The sequence below is a fragment of the Pezoporus occidentalis genome, unplaced genomic scaffold (assembly GCF_034315485.1).
Source record: "Pezoporus occidentalis ecotype Australia unplaced genomic scaffold, CSIRO_AGI_Poc_V1 ctg361, whole genome shotgun sequence".
Taxonomy (NCBI): Eukaryota; Metazoa; Chordata; class Aves; order Psittaciformes; family Psittacidae; genus Pezoporus; species Pezoporus occidentalis.
This window is the reverse complement of record NW_026915603.1, coordinates 14914-21103: the sequence shown is the minus strand read 5'-3', so window position 1 is coordinate 21103 and position 6190 is coordinate 14914.

Sequence of the window (6190 nt, the reverse complement as noted above, 5' to 3'; positions counted from 1 at the left end):
GCATGACTCAAGCATTAAGACAAAAATACTGTACTCACTCATTTTTTTTTTTTTTTTTTTTAAAGTATCCAACTGCTGAAGTCAGTCTTTAAAGTCAAACTAGTATCCAGTCACCCTTTGAACCGCCAGACCAGTGACACATTTCTGTTACCACTGTACAATTTTCTCTTTTTCCCTGGAGAGGGCTACAGTGTTGTCCAGGAAAAATAAATTAAAAAAAAAAAAACAAAACCACATTTAAATTATCTAACTTGTTTTGCTATTTATAAGCTTTCTGATTAATAAAAATTCATTTGATCTGAAGTAACTTCCTTTCTTCAACATTGTTCAGTGTGCACTGAAACAGGATATATAAACATTTTATTAAGTGAGCTGAACAGCTTTCAAACTTTACTGAAGTTTCAGCAGATAGTCCCTTAGTCTCTGCTATAACACCATCCTGCAATAACTTCCTAGAGCAATCAGGGACTCCCTAAAGATCCCTTTACCCCACCTACAGCAACAGAACAATAGGCAGATACTTCCTCTCTTCTGGCAAAAGTATGTTAGTTTTAATAAAATGTTGAACTATGCCAAGACTCTACACTGTTCTGTATAAATACAGCAAGCAATGTTAGGAACCGCAATTTTAGTGATGAAAAGGTAGGATTTGTGAAACTTCACATAGAAAACTGGTAAAAGCTGTATAGATTAAGAACTTTTGGAAGCTAAATGTACTGTTGTATAGATTTATTAAATAATATCCTTTATTAATCCTTTATTATATGGAAAGAAAAATATATTCAAAACCAAACTAAGCAGATGTCCAGCTATTAAAAATTTATTCTAAAGCAAGTGGATTCAGGCCATGTGATGGCAGGAAGAGTGGCATGGACTGGAGTTCCAGCTGCTCTCCAGTGTTTCAGGCAGGACAACTGTTAGTGTATTCCCAAGGCAGCAGCACAAGAGGATGTCAGAGGCAGGAATAATCTCTTAAAAGGGAAATGCTTACTGGGGAAGGAAGTCATTCACTTCCTTCTGAATGCTCCTGCTTGCCCTTCAGGCTCTGTATGAGCCCTGTGTAGGCAGTGCTAAAGTCACTGGGTTTGTAATATATTTCTGACTACATTTCAGTGCATTGGTGTTAAAAAGCACCCAACCTATTCTGACACAGTTCACACTTGAATACTTCTGTGATTCTTGCTTTCCACCTTAAAACAATGTGGCAGTACTTAAGACCCTAGGAAAAGTGGAAAGAATTATTCAAATTAAGGAACAGCTTCATGTAAAGAATGGCAGTAAAAGAGTAGAATTAGTCTTCAGTGCAAATACCAGGAAACAAGGAAAGGTGACGAACACTCATCAAATCACAATTGGCACGGAGATGCTGAATAGATAATGTTTCTCATTCCTCCGACGGTGGTATTGGGTGTCATTAAAAGCGGCAGGATCAAGCAAAGATGGTGGTACTTCCCGAGACATGTCATGCTTGCCCTGTGAAAACCTTTGCACCTTGTGGTCTTTTGGTCATGGGTTGAGAGAGCAGCTGGACAAATTCTTGGATAAAATTACTTCTCAAGCCACCTTACAATACTGCTGATACAACGTTTGTACTGTGTGCACCAGTGAAAAAACAGCTAACCTAAAACATGCATATACAGTCTCAAGAGAAATCAATGATACTGTTTTGTTCTATGTTAAGTTTCCAGCCTAGTGATAAACAGCATCTGACATCTGAGCAATGTCAGGCACTGCTCTGCAGAGATTAATATACAGGAACTAGAAGGCAAGGCCATTATGCCTCCTCTTCTGCTAATTCACTAAAGGAAACAACATTCCTTCAACTCCCCTTTTGGGATACCACTCATCATCCATCTGTGTAAAACAACTGTGTTGCTATGTACTATACTCCTGTAGCTGTACAGAGTTTCTTTGGTAAAGATTTTCTCCACTGGGGCCAGTGGTAACAGTTTTCATAATACTAGGTTTCATACTATCACTGTTTAAACTAAATGTGGGACACTAAGAAACTAAGGACAGCAAAATCCTGAGACAGAAATAATTTAATTTCTACAGTTTGCTCCCTTTTTTGTATGGCGAATGTCTATTAGATGATCAGTCATCTAGACCAACATAAGAGGAGGTGGATACCTTCCTTTGGAACAGAGTACAAGACTCTTAAAAATTATCATCAGGAGAATGATAACTGGTGAAGAGAGACCTTAAAATGGTGTTCTTCCTTCCCCTATTAAAAAAATGAAAATAAACAAAAAGGCCAAAAAATTGTCACCTTGTCCACTGTAGCCTACAAATACTGAAGGTCAGAATTTGTTTCAGAAGACCCTTCAGTTTGACATGCTGTATTTAGCTGGATGACATTTAAACCTAATTAGTCTCAAGCCACCATGATTGATGATCATTTCACATTAAGTGCCTCTTACACTTCTCGAGTCATTGACTTGTGTCTTTTCATTTAATGTCACAAAGCTGGATCTTAATCTCTAAAATAAAACTGGATTTAAATGGCCCAAACAACTTTATTCCATTCTGACATACATACAAACATTTCAGCTTCGTGTTGGTTTCATCAAAATAAGGGTAGTTAAGATTAAATTGGATATTGTTGTAATACATTCAGGACTGAACATTTTGACTAAGTTTCTTTGAGAACTGCCTTACTCTCTCAACAACATGAACAGTCCATATTAGGATTTAATTCAGGTAATAAATTTATTATTAGATATTTTTATAAGGTGAAAAGACTACTTCAATGTAGGCATTCATGTGTGACATTGGTCATATTTGATATTTTCATCAACTAGGTTAAGACTGAGAACAAAAGCTTGACAGCTGCTATAAAAACACATACTTGTCTTTAGAATCGTTTAAAGATGATCTCAGAAGTGCTCACAAAGAAAAAATATCTATTGCATTTAGTACTGTAAATAGGAAAAAAATAACTTGTCGTTATAAATGATGCCAAATTCCTTTCCTATTCTTTTTCAAACTCTCAGCAGAGGTGCAGGCATTTCTTTCCCTATGACAGCCTTGCAGTGATATTGCTAAAGGCTGCAGCATTTTTCAAACTACTGACCAGTTTGAAACACTCGAATATTTTGTCACGAAAAATATTAAGAAATTTTTAAAGCCTATTCCTGACTTTTAAAAATCTATCACTTTTGTGAACTGCCATAATTTGTCTTTTTTCAGGACAGGCCTTCAGGGCAACTAACCTTGTTTGATCATCAAAGCTGGCTGGGAAAGACCAGGCAGTGCTGAAAACCGGCTAAAATAACCCCTGTGGAAAGAGAACTGCTGAAGAGTCTGACTCTTTCTCTCCAGGCCTGGAGCAAACAAGGGGCACAAGGTTCAACAGAGTAAAGCTGTTGTAGCATAGCCTGGTCATGGAAATAGCTTTTATTTGTAATTTCTTGTTTGAATAAAACAAAAATATATTTAGAGAGAAATTCACATGGATATTATTGCTAGTTATTTCTTGGACCTGAAATTTCCTTTTTTTCTTCTGAGGAAGGGTTTCTGTATAATATACATTAATTGTATAAGAAAAAGGTCTTTTGAGCAGTAAACTGCTTGCTAGCCTAGAAGTTATGACTGAAACAGGGGACATAGTATTGTCTTAGTCACCAAAAGATAACTGAAGACATATTATCATAAGTAATGGGAGTATTGTGGCATATATGAGAAATTTATGAAAATTTGTTAAGCTTTTTAACTCAATGAAGAAGAATGGCAGTTATTATTTTAAGTCTCTGAGGAGAGAAGATCAATTTCAGTGTGCATATACATGCATAAGCTCTTTCAAATCTATTAATCGCTACTGTTGATGCATATTATTGGAATCATTTTTGTCTGAGTACACCTGAATCTAAACCAAAGCATCATCATTCAGCAGTGGATATGTAACATTTTGAGGCAGACATCTATGAATGATGCACAAATTAATGAATGAATACTATATCAGTTATATTATTGTTGAAATTTTTCAAAAATTCTACCTATGAAAGTATCAAGTATAATTGTCAGCACAGATTGGAAGTAATAGATAGTGATACAGAAATAAAGCCTTTGTAATCCCTGAGAGCACTAATGGATCCTATTTCCTTATGACAGACATCATTGTCAAATATAATAGTTAGACAAAGTATTACCTTCTTAGTTATGCATTTATATTGCGTAAATATTTTACAATGAGTACTTACATGTAGATCATACAATAAAATGTTCACAATGTTTCTGCCACATTAGTGTTGCCAGAAGTTTCTGCTTGAAAAATGGAAATACATTCACATACAGTATTTGCCAGAGGCTACTAAACTAAGTACTGAGAGAAAGAGAGAAAGACTAGGAACAACTTGCTATTCCTGTCAAGATATTAGGGATTTCTCCAACACATCTTTTTACAGGCATTTTCAAGTTCTATGGGAGTGTTAAAACTTATTGTAATAGTCAGTTACTATTCAGGCAACAGTTCTGCTATTTGTGGATCGCACTTTTTAAAAAGTGACTCAGCCCATTCTTAGCATGGATTCAGTTTTTGAGCAGGGAAAACTATAGTACAGGATTAATAGGGAGGAAAAATATAAATGTTTGAATAAACTTCAGTCTTCAGAAGTCTTGCTGTCACTAGCCAGGGTTTCTTATACTGTTTGCCAAGCTCCTAATTTTTCTACATTAATTTTAACAGTTTTGCTGTCATGCATATCCCTGTTTTTATAGTACAAACTTCATTTGGCACTGCCATCTTTATTGTGCTTATTCCTAAACTAACAACAATGCAAGCAGAAATCTAAGCCTGTGAGTGTAATGCCCATTGTCTGCAATCGTTCTGACAGATCACTGAGCTCAGACAGTGCATCATACATGCTTAAATTATTAATAAATTCCAGTGATGTAAGGATAATTCTAAATCCAGAGTATTTGGCACAACCCTTGGCTTCTAAGTCTGGTTCATGGAAGAATTCAGTGATGGGCCTGAAGGGCTCTAAATTAATTCCAGACCGACAGTATATAAACCTGACTTGAAACTAACTAGTGAGTATCTAAAAATCTCTGCAGTAGTTATTAGCATTATCACTATGCAGTCAACACATCTGCACATGTTTTTTGGCTTTAAGAAGTATATATCAAATAAATTTGTGACTACAGATGTCTCATTCACAATAGAGCACCTAAGTATTCTGTAGCACCAAAGTATCTTTAAGCTGTGTTTATCACATTAAATGAACAGGAATAATAATTCTTCAGACAAAAGGTATTACCAAATGGAAGATTTTATACTTGGAAATCATAAATAAAAAAAAAAAAAAAAAAAATAGAGCATGTGTGAAATCAGAAGACTATTGAAGAATACAGACCCTTTCAACTGTGCTGTAATAATTAATAAAATCAGGGATGTATTTTCCATGTGATAAATCAAATCTGTACCTTCAGATTTTTAAAGGTGACCAGTGATAGAGGCTATCAATTTTTTGTTATGCAACTGGAAGTGCATTGAGGCAATACAATTACCAGAAAGCCCTGGGTACCTCCTTGTTTCACAGTGAGTAGCAAATATGAATGGATTTGTATTTCTTTTTAATATTGTGCAAAATCACATAGGTAAAAGCTACAAAATAAGCTCCTGACAAAGAGAATACTCCTTTTATCAAATTCTGTATTCTCACTATTAACTTTACACAACAGTCAGCACACATTATTTACATTAGTTTCAGACAAATATAGTCTTCTTACCAGTAAAGCAAAACTTTAAGTTAATTTGTTCTGGATCTTCTCCAAACCCCATTTATACAATTTAATTTGAAATATGCTCTGACACTGCTTCCTTATCTATAATTACCAAACTTCACCCAAATATACAGTTTGCCCTTTCTTAATGTAGCTCTCTACTGAAGTGATATCAATATCTATTTCTAGTGCAAAGCAGACTAATTAAACATTTCTTCAGTATATATTCTACCACAGTTTTAAAATCCAGCTTCTGAGTTACAATTTCTTTTTCAACTTCAGTATAGCCATGCTCTTACTTAGATCCTGAATGTGGAGTCAGTGCTGTCAAATTTAAATCAAACTAAGAAATTATATATAGTTTATTTCTCCCTTTGTTGAAAGCTGGTGGGTATGGGTATATCTCTAAATTTCGTATCATAGCATTTGCCTTGTGACTTTAAAGGATTAATCTAGATAGCAGTTC